Raw genomic sequence first — 16,060 nt, 5'->3', positions numbered from 1 at the left:
TGGATGGCGACAGTAGGGATGTGGGCCTCCATGGCCTCAGACAAGGTCTGCTGGAGAAAGGAGGCGGCATGGGTTACATCATCAGGGTGGTGGTAGGTGAAGGGGTGGCTATCGACCTGCGTGGAGAGGGTATCCTGGTAGCCATTCCAGTTGGCACGGGAATAGTCATGCACGTACTTTGGGGGAGGGTCATTATGAGGGTCGAGGCGCGGGCGACGACTGCCTGAAATGGTTAGGAGGACAGGGAGATGGTCGCTACCATTAGGCTCCAGGACATCCACCGTTATGCGGCCAAGGAGGTTAGGGGAGGAAAGGATAACATCGGGAGTGGAGTTGGATTCAGGACGGGTGTGCTGGGGGATGGGGACGAGGTCGCCTTGAAGGGAGGACAGGAACCGATGCCACTGACGTAACTGGGCAGCAGAACGACTATGGATGTTGAGGTCGGCGGCGATCATGTAGGAGGAGAAGGTACGGTCAACGTGGGAGAGGAAGTCGAAGGGAATAGGGACATTAGGGCGGACATAGATGGTGGCGCAGGTGACGGTAAGGCCGGGGAAGAAGAGACTAAGGATCAGGTGTTCGGTGGGGTTGGGAAGGAGAGGTTGGAGCCGAACTGGGATCTGGCGGTGGCGACCAATGGCAACTCTGCCACGCGCAATCGGGAGGGGATTATCGGAATGGTGAAGGAGGTAGGGCGACGTGTGGACGGTGTGGTGGGGTTGGAGGAAAGTTTCATTGAGGAGGAAGGCATCCACACGGTGGGTGGCAAGGGTGTGCAGGAAGAGGTTCTTGTTGGTGGGAAGGGAGCAGATGTTGTTGAAAAGGATACGGTGCTGTTGCGCCACGACAGGGATTTAGACAAGGGTGTCAAGACGGGAGAAGGTGAAATGGGCCTGGTTGGTGGAGTAGGTGGCATACATTTTTAAGTGGAAAATGGAACGGGCGGCGAGGGAGGGCGTGAGGGCGCTGGAAAGGGTGGATGTTTTGTAGGACAATGGTGAGGAACCTGATGATGTCCTCAGCGGTGGGGGGGGGGGGGGACGAAGGGAATTGCTAGGAGGGGTGGGGGCGTCCAGAGGACGGACAGGTATGGTGAGTTCAGGAGTGGTCGGAGGGGGTCGGGCTTTACACTTTTGGGAGTAGGTGGGATGGGGGAGATTGCAGGTATTGCAGGAGGGAGGGGATAGAAGGTTAGGGCACTGCCGGAAGAAGTGCTTTTGTCTACGATGCGGGCAGGTGGGGGCCTCGTGGCACTCGGTTGTTGGGTGTGCGTTATAGCGCAGACACCTCTGGCAATGCAGGGATTGAGGAGGGGAACGGGAGGGGTCGACCTTATAGCGCTGGTTGAAGAGGAGGGCAGCCTCCTTCAGGAGACGGTCAATGGAGGGGGCGTCCTCGGAGAAAACCCGCATAAGGCGGGTGGGGCCGGCCGAGTTGAAAATGCAGCAGACCGCCCGCACCTCCAGCGTGGGATGCGCCTTGAGCTCCGCCAACACCTCCTCCTCCGTGATCGTCGGACTGAGCCGAGTGATCACGGCGGTGAGGGTCGGCGGGCGACGCGGGGGTTGGAGTTGGTGGGTAGGAGACGGAGAAGGAGCAGGGGTAAGGGAGGCGTTGGGACCAAAACGGGTGATAGGGAGGCGGGAGAGGGTGTCAGTATGGAAGGTTGGGCTGGGGGAGGAGATGAGAACCTTGTGTGGAAGTTGACGCTGTCGATCTTAAAGCATGTAACACAATAAACTCGTGCGTCTTTACTTTCTAACTTAACCACATTTCAGTGGGCTATTGTGAACTGCGACCTACAGGTAGTAAAACTAAGTAAATGAAACTGAATTTCTCTTACCACTATCAACATCCGTTGTGATGGTAATTCGCTGGAGGCCAAAACATCAGAAATGCAAGGTCCATGTTAAGACATGGAAACAGAGACCGACATTAGCGCTCCGAGTGGCCTGGCAAGGAACTTCGAATTCAGAAAAAATATGGCGTGATAATCTGTATCCTTGCTTTGTGAAATACGAGAACTAGTAGATAATATTTTTCGTTTATACTTTATGGGCGGGTTTAGTAGTCTGATGGTAAAGTAAAATCCAATATTGCAGTTTCGACCGTGTGGCTGCTGTCAGATGTAAATTATCCACTCTTTGAATTGCATTGTAAATATGTCGCTCGTAATCTGCTTAAGTTTTGCTCACACCCGCAAATGCTGTGTGCGGTAATAGATTCTATATTTGTTTTTCTTTCATATGAAACAGAAACTGGTTTGTCGCATGGTATTTTGTGAATTCATGTCTATTTGTTACTGCTTACGAATCCCTGTGTGAACTGCATTGTAAGTACATTGTTCGATTTCTGCGTTATTTTTTTCCCATCCGTTTTTCATACTTTCTCATTTAACGGAGGCCCCCGAAATTTTCATTCACTGTTTGTAGTAACTGATGATAACTTGTGAAAAAATTTGCATTGCAGGTTTAGAATTTACAAGGAAGAATGATCTAGTCACCAAGACTACAAAACACCTACATCTATATCTAATTCTGTACTCTGCAAGAAACTGTGAAATGCGTGGCACTCAATGGCAAGAAGCAACGGCATTCAAAGCAGAATTATATACTCGTACCATAACAAGTTGCAATAGAGTTGGACATGGAACAAATACCGTAAGAATCTGCTAACATGGAGTTTTCCATTAAATGCGAGAAAGTACGGACAACGGATGCAAACAAAAATAAAGTAGAATAAAATGCAATATACTTAGAATGTATTTAAATCGAACAGTTCGCACTTACGAAACTTCCTGGCAGACTAAAACTGTGAGCCGGACCGAGACTCGAACTCGGGACCCGTGCCTTTCGCGGGCAAGTGCTCTACCATCTCGTCGCAAGACACCCGTTTCAATTCGTCGTTGATCCATTAACTCAGTTTTTTTTACTACAGAGGGTAGCTAACCCTCTGACCGAACACGCTGACTTACTGTGCCGGCGTCCATCTGAGCTACCCAAGCACGACTCACGCCGCATCCTCACAACTTTACTTCCGCCAGTACCTCGTCTCCTACTTTCCAAACTTTCCAGCTCTCCTGCGAAACTTGCAGAACTAGCACTCCTGGAAGAAAGGATATTGGGGAGACATGGCTTAGTCACAGCCTGGGGGATGTTTCCTGTTTCAATGTTCCAGGAAGTTACATATCAACGCACACTCCGCTGCAGAGTGAAAATCTCATTCTAGTTCGTACTTACGTTAGTAAGCAATAAAAAATACACAAAGGTTCACACAACTCCATGCAACGAAAGCGGCTTGTGTTTTACACGAAACAGAACAAATATGGAATCGTGTACCCCACCCAATACTACGGATGCAAGGAGAGTGCAACCAGAATACGAGCCACATATTTACAATGCAGTTCAAAAAGTGCAGTTACACACGAGAGGTCGCATTACAAGCACAAAAAAACCTTCTGTGACGAACCGAAAATGAACGTGGAAGACAAGAAGTCTGCCAATAAGAAAGCGAGATGACGGCTTGATAAACTCGCAGCGCTCCAAGTGGTTTAGCAGCGAACAAAGATCCTGTTACCGAAAGTAACGAGTTTCAGGGTCCACAGGATTGTTCGATAAAAGTTGTCGACTTTTGCCAGTACGTAATATTAATGGCTGCTGTCAAGTCGCCTTTTGGTGCATATATTCACAGTTTTGCTATTAGTTGGCGAAGCCAATCAATTTGGAAGCAATTAAAAAATATAAAAAAATAAAACTGGTTTTCGTGACAAAATAATCTGCAGCTTTGCCCGAAGTCTAGGTTAGGTTAAAAGGTGACAGTTTGGTTGTGAGTTGGCGAAGCCAAGGAATGTGATACTAAAAAAACGTGGTTGAGGTTGCACACTAGTCTGTTCTTTAGCCCGTTTGGAAAAAAATTGTCAATAACGTCACGTTACAGTCGCCATATTGTTTATGGCATCTGTCACGTGTTTCCTAGGTCGCTGGTCACCGCTGACGACTCATATCGAACACTCTTTCTCTATCCCGAGTTTCACCCACATGAGGGAATTAGTTTAGTGCAATAAGGATATTTGACTAGCAACAATCTTAAACACCTGTGTCTGTTTGCGGTTGCAAAAGCTTTTTAAATAATTGTTTCAGGAAAGTGTTACAGATCGTGGACTTGGTTGTGATATAGTCTAATTCGTAAGAATTACTGGAGTGTAATTCGTTTTAGCACAGAGGATACGATTCCTGTGTACTCGAGTTAAATAAGGCTGCCTGGTCGGCATGGCGAGCTTCGCAAATGGTTACAGCGCGGTGCTACAGTCAGTTGTCAACACCGTAGCTACGAAAGTGCGCGGAAATGGCCGCACTAATGAAAACTCCACGTCTGAATCGTCTCAGCAAACACCAGCTGCTCTAGCAAAATTACAATCCTCTGTTTCTTCCGAAAATGTGATTTCACCAGAAAAAGCTGTCATCACCGCCAATGTTCCCTGCACCGCAATAGATGATACGTAAAGTTGGGAAGTGATATAATTCCTGCCCTCAGTATTACACCTTGCTCACACAATCTGAAGATAATATTTGTATCTTAACAAGAACTGTTGAAAACATGTATCGATTACTACAAGAGAGTAATTTGTATGTTAAAGAGATAATGACGCCAGTAAAGCGTTTTAAAAGTGCCAGTACACGAGCTGTTTTTAGTGTTCAGCACATCAGTCGGTAAAAACGGAACTCTTATTGAATAACTTCGTTTTCATTCTGCCGCTGTATCTTTTAAAACCCTTTTTCTCAGGAACGGGTAGATGTGTCAAGGTGAATTTTATGCCACACTCTAAGGTCTACGGCCTCGCGGCAATGTGAAGAACTGAAGCTTCTAAGTAACTGCAATCAAACGTTACGGCCATTTAAGTCACATATTTTGATATTCGAAAAGTTCATCACAGCTATACGGTACCTCCCGTTGAGTTAGAATAATGAAATCTGGCAAGAAGCAAGGCATCACAGTACAAATAAAAGGAAAAAATAAGGAAACTGTTAAGATGCGATTATATCTCAGGAAAAACTTTTTTGTCATTAGTTATATTAAAAAACTTCCTGGCAGATTAAAACTGTGTGCCCGACCGAGACTCGAACTCGGGACCTTTGCCTTTCGCGGGCAAGTGCTCTACCAACTGAGCTACCGAAGCACGACTCACGCGCCGTACTCACAGCTTTACTTCTGCCAGTACCTCGTCTCCTACCTTCCAAACTTTACAGAAGCTCTCCTGCGTGAGTCGTGCTTCGGTAGCTCAGTTGGTAGAGCACTTGCCCGCAAAAGGCAAAGGTCCCGAGTTCGAGTCTCGGTCGGGCACACAGTTTTAATCTGCCAGGAAGTTTCATATCAGCGCACACTCCGCTGCAGAGTGAAAATCTCATTCTGGAAACATCCCCCAGGCTGTGGCTAAGCCATGTCTCCGCATATCCTTTCTTTCAGGAGTGCTAGTTCTGCATGGTTCGCAGGAGAGCTTCTGTAAAGTTTGGAAGGTAGGAGACGAGGTACTGGCAGAAGTAAAGCTGTGAGTACCGGGCGTGAGTCGTGCTTCGGTAGCTCAGTTGGTAGAGCACTTGCCCGCGAAAGGCAAAGGTCCCGAGTTCGAGTCTCGGTCGGGCACACAGTTTTAATCTGCCAGGAAGTTTCATATCAGCGCACACTCCGCTGCAGAGTGAAAATCTCATTCTGGAAACATCCCCCAGGCTGTGGCTAAGCCATGTCTCCGCATATCCTTTCTTTCAGGAGTGCTAGTTCTGCATGGTTCGCAGGAGAGCTTCTGTAAAGTTTGGAAGGTAGGAGACGAGGTACTGGCAGAAGTAAAGCTGTGAGTACCGGGCGTGAGTCGTGCTTCGGTAGCTCAGTTGGGTAGAGCACTTGCCCGCGAAAGGCAAAGGTCCCGAGTTCGAGTCTCGGTCGGGCACACAGTTTTAATCTGCCAGGAAGTTTCATATCAGCGCACACTCCGCTGCAGAGTGAAAATCTCATTCTGGAAACATCCCCCAGGCTGTGGCTAAGCCATGTCTCCGCAATATCCTTTCTTTCAGGAGTGTTAGTTCTGCATGGTTCGCAGGAGAGCTTCTGTAAAGTTTGGAAGGTAGGAGACGAGGTACTGGCAGAAGTAAAGCTGTGAGTACCTGGGCGTGAGTCGTGCTTCGGTAGCTCAGTTGGTAGAGCACTTGCCCGCGAAAGGCAAAGGTCCCGAGTTCGAATCTCGGTCGGGCACACAGTTTTAATCTGCCAGGAAGTTTCATATCAGCGCACACTCCGCTGCAGAGTGAAAATCTCATTCTGGATTAGTTATATTGCTGCCCGTCCGTCTGTTAACACCTCTTTTTCTCAGAGACTTTTGGACGTAACAAGTTGAAATTTATCTCGCCATACTAAGGTCTATATTTCCTTGGCGGTATCAAAACCTATAAGATACTTCCCTTTGGCCTAGAATCATGAAATTTAGCCAGAAGAAAGGCTTCACAAAACAACTACAGGAAAAAATCCGAAAATTATTCATTTGTAATTATATAACACGAAAAATATATATTTTTTATGATTCATTGCCCGACTGTCTGTCTATCCGTTCGTCGGTTGAGACCAGTTTTTCTCAGGAGCGGATAGACGCAACAACTAAAAAATAATGTCGCTTACTACTGTCTAGTACTGTCCGTTGGCGCTGTAAAAATGTAAAACTTCTAAGTCATTGCAATCAAAATATACGGCCATTTATGCCACATATTGTGATACTCGAAAACACACTCATCAAAACCTATAGCGTATCCTCTATCGATCTAATATCATGAGGTTTGGCATAAACCAACATTTCACAGTACAAGTAAAGGAAAGATTTCTAAAGTTGTGAATTTGTATTTACATTATGCAAAAGTATTTCTTCTGTCGTTTGTTATCCGACTTCAAACTTAAAATTACAACGTTCTCCGACGTCTTGGAATTCCCGAGACCGATGTCTTGTCAGTATCAGTGTCGAAACAGGCAAAACATACGGAGATTCTCGATTCCTGGGATGGAATTAAGTTTGTACGGAACCCCCAGAGAGCGATTCGTACTTCCACTTATTACTACTGCTGTAATAGTTAACAAAATGTCTAAATGGGGACGTATTCTAGAACAAGTCACAGATATTCCAGTTGGCTCCAGGGTTCAGGGATACTCTCATGTAAAATCATTTCGTCGCATTGCTGAGCACATATGCGCGATTTAAGCGAAGTACTATCCACGACACAGGTTCCCTATGAAGAAAATTATTTCAGTGTGTACATTACCATGAGTCACGTTGTATATCATCATTCCAAAAATGTTGGGCATATCAAGAAACATTTCTCTAAGTTACTGACTATTCGGAATGGTGAAAGCGAATTTCCTGCTCTCGTACATAATGCTGCTACACAAAAGTCCTTACCATTGGTACAAGAAGCTACTCCTAAAATTCCTCAGCCACCCACACAATCTGGAAAAGAGCAACAAAGACCTGACTGCTCGAATAAAGTACTAGAAATATAATCATAAGTACAAGAAGTAGCTCCTAAAATTCCTCTTCCTCCGGCACGCTCTGGAAAATAACGACATAAACTTAACTCTGGCGCTCCTGTTCAAGAAATATGAGCTAAACAAACTAAAAGACTTCGATCTGATTTAGATTTTAACAAGGATAATTTTAACAGTTCAGTCGTCACTAATACAAATATTTCTTCGAATGAACACCACATTACAAATCTGTGAAATTAAACTGGCAAAGTGATTCCTTAGGAAACTGACGACTTATGTGAATTTAGCGAGACTGATGAATCTAATACTACAGCTCACATAGCGTCAGATGCAGCAATTGCTGCTGGTACACTACCTGCCTCTGGTGCTACACAACAGAACGATGACATGATAGATATGGGATCGTCAGTATCACGTTTCTTTTGAGCGATACGCTAATGGTGGAAGATATCTCTAAAGATTACCTCATGTCTTCAAAAGGATTGAAAGCTTTTTTGGAAACGTCAAGAAATCAGAAAATAATACTTCCCATTGCGAAACAGTACTCTAAAGATTTTATAGCTCTGTGACAATTATTTCATAAATAACTTACAAAAACCAAAGCGCTCGGCGAACGTCGTCCCAACAGTGATTGTTAAGTGCGATTAGAAAAGAAACGGCCGCTAAATGTTCAAATGTGTGTGAATTCCTAAGGGACCAAACTGCTGAAGTCATAGGTCCCTAGACTTACACACTACTTAAACTAACTTATGCTAAGAACAACACACACACTCATGCCCGAGGGAGGACTCGTACCTCCAGCGGTAGGGGCTAAATGACATACGCGTTCGTCACATCTATGTTCTGGCAATGCAGTAGCGCGGATCTGTCCGAAGTAAACGGTACGCAACGCAAACAGAACATTGATTATCACTAATGGCAACACCAAATACGAGCCAAAAAACTTTGTTTAAAAAAAAGTTCAACTAGATATAAGCCCTATAGGACTTAACATCTGAGGTTATGAGTCCCCTAGACTTAGAACTACTTAAACCTAACAAACCTAAGGACATCACACACATCCATACCCGAGGCGGGATTCGAACCTGCGAACGGAGGAGCGCCTAGAACCGCTCGGCCACAGCAGCCGGCTGAACTTTGTTTCTTCAAAATCAAATCATGTACATACAAATAAGTCCACAACACTCAGGAGCTGCAACAACTCTCCTAATGCATCTTATTGTGCAATATCAGATTGACAATACTTTCACCCAACAAGCATATTATTATCAAGCAAAAGTAGTTGGAGTCGTTAGAGACTACACGATGTTTAGAACAAGAGGCACAAGGAAAAGGGCAGTAATACTGATTACCAAATAAGATATTGATACCGTAATAATCAGATTTGTAGAAATAATAAAAGAAAATTTGCTATTTCCCATATCTGGCCTGTAAATATCAAAGAACACATCAAAGATGACGTGAGAAAAACTAACGACATGATAGCCTACAATAAAGAATTTGGTTTAGTAATTGCTATAGACAGAAGTGCAAAATCTAGCATGTGGCATGATATAGTAACAAACTTCAGAGTAAAGGAAATGTGAGAATTTCTGGCTTCTACTAATCTATATCTACTCAACGGGGGCAATCATGCATCAACCATTGAAAATAATGAAGGAGAGAGCAGTATTGATTTAAATATGACCACCTCTCGTCTATTGTCGATACTAAGTCGATAGACGTGTGGTGAAGAAGAGACCACAAGATTATTACTTTCAGCATAGGATTGTGCCCAACGCCATAAGTTGGAAGCATAAATCAAACTTAGAAAATCATTGTTAGAGACCAAAATTTGAGAGAGTTTGAAGAGTACGTACTGATATTTATCAAACACGGACTTACACACTTTAAAAGAAAGTGACCAGAATTTGCTAGTAAAAGTTCAAGCGGAAACAAGTGCTGGAACTCATATCACAAAATCTGAAGAAGTTCTAGATACGTCATGCAATAAGCGTTCAAGACACAAAACCAGATGAAGTTCAGAACTGGGAGAAAATCTGTCCTCTGATTAACATCTAAATTAACTGAAAGAAACAACGAATTAAGCAGAATTTTTATCAAAGGAGGGAGCTACGAAGGCAGCGATATTGTAAAGAGAAGAAGGAATTCGGCACAGCTATTCAGAAAGCAAAAACACTGCCATGGAAGCAATACTGCAGTTTGACACAAACAGATAACTGTTGGAACGCAGTCTACAGAATTGAAATAGATATAATAGTTCAATCAAAACTCGTCTCTGGTAATTCATCGAGAACAGTGGGACAGCACCATACATGAAGCACTTGAATAGTGTTAATTAAAACCAACAGCTTTTTTGTAATTCAAAGTCGTCTATTAAAAACATGCTGCCAGTTTCAACCCCAAAAAGCGCCATCTTCAGGGCTCAAGCGTAATCTGCCATCAACGTTCGAACCGCAACGACAGAGACCAACGAAGTCCTCATATGAAAACTGTACAACTTATTAAACATGTACTCCGTGTGAAGTGGGGCCAAAATCAATTGGATCTTCGTTGCAGTAACAAACCCACCAATGGTCAGACGAACACGTAACGACGAGAACGCGAGGATCCACCAGCACCGCGATACAAATTACAAGATCTGGATCCAGGAGTGTTGTACCCAGGTATTATGAGGACTTCCGTTATAGGGGTCGCTTTTTCTCCATCAGAGGGAGTAGTGGCACGAACTGTGGTTCATGTAGCGTGGATTAGTGGTCAGCATCGCTGTCCGACGTGCTGCGCGTTGCCAGTTCAAACATAGCCACCACCAATTACTTGCTGTTTAATACAACCTTGGGTACCCGGCAATTCTTGGTCCTTCAGCCCGTTAATTTAGTTGTTCTTCGGTTTCTCTGCTTCTCACGGTGCTCACTGTCGTTCGGTGGTAACTTGAACGTGCTTTGCGCTCTTCCTCTGTTTCATTTCTTCTCTGTTCTTTTTGTTTGCACACTTTTGGTTCAGAGCTGGCAATATCTCTTCCTCATTTACGTTTGGGCATTGTCTAAAATACAAGATAAATCAACTTTTTTACTAACAAATACATTATGCACAGCTTACACACTTTATTTTCTACTTATATTCAGTCACTAGTACCAATTTGTCCACTCACACTTCATTGTTTGTTTTTATTCACTCACTGCATTACTCTTTCGGTTCCTCCCTTCGTCACTGATAAGATACTAACGTTCGAACCCACGACGGGTCTTGCTTTATACACCCCTACCAATGGGTAGCCCCACAAGTGGCGAACTCCAGAACATAAAAACAAGTCTTCGAGTGGTCTACAATGTTCCAGAACGTCCCACAACATTCGAGAGTGTTCTGGAATGTTTCAAAATGATCTGCGATGTTCCGGGATGTTCCCGAACATTTTGGAATCTTCCCGAATGTCCCATACTATTCCAGAACATTCCAGAACATCCCAGATCATTGTGAAACGCTCCGGATCGTTCTGGAATGTTCGACAAATTTCTAGAGGACGAAACGTTCAAGCCCTTCTATCATCAAAGCACGCCTGTCTGGTAAAACCGGAAACCTTCATGGATGGGGGATAGACGGTTAACTCACCATATAACTCCCTTCATCGTACCGGGACTCGTGGCACACTCATTGTACTCTTACTTTTATAATATACCTTCATTTATCGTTTCTGAAGGCTTATTGAAATATCTTATGGTTGTAATGTTTCTATATTAGGAATATTCAATAGTTGTGTAAATACCTGCATTCTGGGAGAGTCGATGTTTGTATAATTAACTGCACCGTTTGTCCAGGGGTCCTTTCTGGCTGTACGTAGGTATAAGTAATAAAAGTGCTAAGTGTTGCTATCTTTGACGGCCCAGCCTTCGGATTCGGACTTCTTTGTGGTTTCGGCATGACAATGTTAATAGAACAACAATGCTGCAGAGTGTTTGTTTTTGAACCTTAAATAAAGATAAAAATAATAATAATTAGCTTACATAACGCTGAAAAGCGAACCACAGAGCCGTCTGTAGTGGGAACAAACATAGTGACGTAGCCAGGTAGAGCCAAGTACTAGTTCAAATCAGTGTGTACTGATAACTCGCAATATTGCCGAGCGAAATGAGAGTGGAAAATGTCTTCAAGGACATGTGCAACAGCATCTTTTAATGTCATTAAATTTATTGACGATGAGATAGAGGTAGATATAACAGCTTCAATGAAGGAAGCAACGAAATGTACTAGCAAAAGAAGAAAGGATTTTAGTAATGCAATGGTGTGTAGAAAGAGGGACACGACGCGCAACGCATCATATATCTAACAGCTCAAACACATTTAATCTTTTGAGTCACGTCATTCTTCAGATGGTCTGGAGAGCTGTTATCAGCGGTTAACCATTTTCATGTTAAACCGTAGTGATTACAATAAAGGACGACGGTCCCATTACACTGTGTTCCACTACGAGATGGACATTTTTACAGCCTATAGTTTTGATTGGATCTTACGAGAGATATTTACAGTTTTTCATACTCACGTATTCAAACTATGCATGACAATCCCCAGTCCCGCGAATTATTACAAGTGGATGCTATTGTGACTTTTCTATTCTGGATGTGAGATTGCGTCTGGTAATTGATTATTACGTCATGAGTTTTTCGATTATAGGGCATGGTTTCGCTAAATCAAGGTGTAAAGATACTACTGGATATGGTAGTCCGCCATTGAATTAAAATTATCTAGTTAGAACAAGGACAGAAACATAACGTACATTACATTTACCCCTTCTTCTTCTTCTTCCTCCTCATGTCGCATCGCTCACTGACTCCATACATCTTCTTTACACGTTCATGTTGATAATTTCGTCAGATATGTCTATCAGGTCGTCTTTTGTCGTTCCAGACAATGGAGGTAAGGCTCGAATCACCTCAAGCTTTGATTTATCGTAATAATTCAAATGTGACGTTTGGGAAGTACGACTTGTTTATTCCGCAACCAAAATTACATTGGCAGAAAAATTTTTCTTAGTCCTCTTGCTAGCTTTGAAAGCTATTTCAATGCATCAAAGATGTATTGCTATAAACTGCGTAAACGTCCATCTTATTGTGGAACACGGTGTAATGGGACCATGGTTGTAATCATTATGCTTCAACACGAAAATGACTAATTTCGGACAACAGCTCTCCAAATTATTTGAATAATGACGTGACTCGAAAGACTGAATCTGTATGAGCTATTACAAAATACTGAAAGTATCAGTGCCATGCTATGGGAACGTTATTTCGGGAAAAATGAAACTATACAAACACTGTAGAGAAAATGTGGCACCACAATTCTGCATTCCGCAACCAGCGTCAGAACTTACCTCTACCCCTGACATTTATATGTCCATAGAACGGGATAGTTATTGCTATCGATAAGGGAAAGGTGTATATGAACACGTTTATTTCGGTATCTAACCTATCTGTATCCTTCAAACCACACAAGATGGCGTCAGACAAAGAATGCAACATAGATTCGTATAAATACGCAATAAATGATGTAGTGAAAGCAGAAATAACTTACAGCAAAGTCAAGTGATGTACCTATATTTACTGCCTTCAGATTAAAAAAACGATGGATCAAAGCCAAGTATGATTTACAATGCAAATAAGATGAAGCCGAAATTTTACCAATCGCAGGTGTTCAAGTTTTGTATACGCGATTTCCATCAAAGCATAGAACAAAATATAGATCAGGAGAGAATGGCAAAATTGAATGCATAACGCTCCGGACTGAATGACTACGACACGATTCAACACCCAGCTTCCAACTTAACGAAAAATACAAGGACCCTGAAACTCTGTCATACTTGACGCCTGAAAACCGGTTCACGCCTATAGTTCAACACCAGTTTAGCACGCGAAATAATAGTAAAGTATGCCGTGAGATACGATTCTCACGTAAATGAAGTGATTCAAAACCTTGCTTATTAAAAATCCCTGCAAATAACTGAAGCGATCTGACCAAGCCTTCGATATCCTGCCACCGTCCCTGAAGTCCCACAACATCTAGCTAGACAATTAGGAACAAAATGTGATTTCAGGACACTTGAAAACATGCCCTAGCTAACCGCCGTGCTATCGCATTGCTTGGAACCGTGCTGGAACTCACAAGGGAGCCATGTGACCTGTTATTCTTTGATTTTGATGAGTCTAAGTACGTTGCAGAGAAAGCCTTCCTTAGTACCTGACTAGCGGCTTTTCATTGCGATGGCCCCTAGTTCCCGAGAAAATCCATGTTAAATTTTTATTCGACCGAGTGAGTATAGTGCAGACTTCAAGAGCCATGGCTACTACCCTGACGGTACTGGTTCAACGCTGCCCGTGTAGAATGAGATTTTCACTCTGCATCGGAGTGTGCGCTGATATGAAACTTCCTGGCAGATTAAAACTGTGTGCCCGACCGAGACTCGAACACGGGACCTTTGCCTTTCGCGGGCAAGTGCTCTACTATCTTTTTTTTTTTTATTATGAAGGTAAGCTGAGGCACTGACCGAACACGCTTTTTTCCATTTTTTACCATTTTTCCATCTTTTTTTGTTTTTTTTCTCTATCTACTTTTTTATCCATCCTTTTTTTCCCCAGCAATCCAATTTTATTAACCACTTTTATTTTCTTTTTATTTTTTATTTATTTTTTTTATTTTTTTTGTATTTTTAGGACGGTCAGGGCGTCGTGCACGTCGCACTAGCAGTGGGGTCTGTTCACGGCACTGCCAGTGCGTCGAGGACCAAACCCCTCCCACCCCTTTTTCATGTTCCCTGTTGGGTCATAACACTAAGTGTGCAGAAATCTTAACACAATATTTCCATTCTCCGATGTAAGAAAGACAAAGAAACCTCTTCTCTACGTAGAAACTGAACACTGAAAAAAAAGTTCCGGAAGCAAGGTAATAGTAAATAATAATAAGAAACCAAGTGACTTTTAATTTTCTTCTGTTCGTTCTCGTTCAAGGTGTTGTAGTGGTTCCACATATTTAACCAACACCCATCTTTCAAAAATGATCTTCAGCATGTTGCCATAGTGCTTCTTGTGGTTGCGATACGTGCTGATTTTTGCATATTCACACTTCATGTAAACGCGGAATTCTATCTCGTTGTCCGACCCAAGTGTGTGGATGACATAACTAACATATTTTCCCAGTAACCAGCTAATGGCGTTGGTTTTTAATTTCGGAAAGTATGTCATGTCTGGTCTCAGGAGGAGCGATGGCGTTATATATTCCGTAGAGGATCTGATGAGAAAAGCGATTTGTTGCCTGATCCAATTCCAGTTATGCACATTGCCACCACAGGTGAATCTGTGACTGAGTGTATCCACCAGATTGCATTTTCCACAAAGGTGTATCTGGTTTAAACTGATCCCATATAGTCTCTCGTTGGTGCTGATGACATTATTAACTGTTTTGTACCATGCGGAAATAGCGTCTGTAGATAGCCCGGCATAGTTCCGCCACACAGCTTTCCAGTCACAATTTGGGAATTTCGTTTCAATTTTGTTTCTACCCTCATTTAACTTCCTTTCAAGTATGATGTCGCGCGCTGTGATACGTGTGTTGCTTCTGATTTCGTCACTAAGATAACTTGCTTCGAGGAAAAAGTTCCTCACATACTGCAGACGGGCATTAATCCTTCGCACATCAATCGGTGCTTGCAGGCTATGGGGTGTCACAGCCTCAAAGAGCTTTGCGATTATACATTGTGGAAGTTCTCTGAGTATATGGAAAGTCCGTTTGAGGAACAGAGCAGACGCTTTATTGCGAATATCCACCAAACCGAGGCCCCCGTTTCTGACATCCAGTATAACGGTAGTCGCACCAACCCTGAATATGTCTCCTCGCCATAAATAATTGGTAACAGTGGACATGATCCCTTTCGCTACTAGTTTAGGGATTGGAAATACCTGCGCAGTGAAATACGCTTTAGACAAAACGCAGGAGTTGATGAATCTGACTTTTTGCACCAGGTCCATAGTTCGATGGATGTTCTCTATTACAGCACCATGAACTTTCCTCCCAGTTTCCGTCCAGTTAAAAGCAGCCATCCTCATCGGACATGCCATTAAGGTTATTCCCAAAGTTTTATATTTGTTGTCTTGTTTTGCCCATGCCAGTCGAAGGTGATCTAGGCCCCGTAGATTCAATATTTGACTTTTGTTTTCATTTGCTGTCGCTCCCGACGCTAGACAATACCTTTGGATTTCTCTTTCCAGTGTAACTGTCTCCTCCTTATTTCTTATTACAACACCCACGTCATCAGCATAAGCTCGTATGACAGTTTTCTCACCACTCAATGTTATGCCTGTTAATCTTGCGTGGACAGTGCGGAGGAAGGGCTCTAAAGATACAGAAAATAAAAACATAGATAAGGGACTGCCCTGTGGAACCCCTCGCCTTATCTGTATGGGTTTAGATGTTTGGCCATTGATTGCTATTTTCGCATTTATACCTGTTGCAATATTCCTTAGCATGTTTACAATCTGGGGGTGGAAAGCCATTC

General features: G+C 43.2%; 2 non-coding genes across 2 annotated transcripts; both read left to right on the top strand.

Moving 5' to 3' along the window:
- The first annotated feature begins 5,269 nt into the window (after positions 1-5,269).
- Trnal-caa lies at positions 5,270-5,344 on the top strand. Its single transcript has one exon. It is a non-coding gene; the product is annotated as a tRNA-Leu (tRNA).
- An 828-nt stretch (positions 5,345-6,172) lies between these two features.
- Trnas-cga lies at positions 6,173-6,247 on the top strand. The gene has a single exon. It is a non-coding gene; the product is annotated as a tRNA-Ser (tRNA).
- Positions 6,248-16,060: the final 9,813 nt, after the last annotated feature.

The sequence above is a fragment of the Schistocerca piceifrons genome, chromosome 3 (assembly GCF_021461385.2).
Source record: "Schistocerca piceifrons isolate TAMUIC-IGC-003096 chromosome 3, iqSchPice1.1, whole genome shotgun sequence".
Classification (NCBI taxonomy): Eukaryota; Metazoa; Arthropoda; class Insecta; order Orthoptera; family Acrididae; genus Schistocerca; species Schistocerca piceifrons.
The sequence above is the reverse complement of the archived record's forward strand: the minus strand, read 5'-3'. Positions and strand labels throughout refer to the sequence as shown.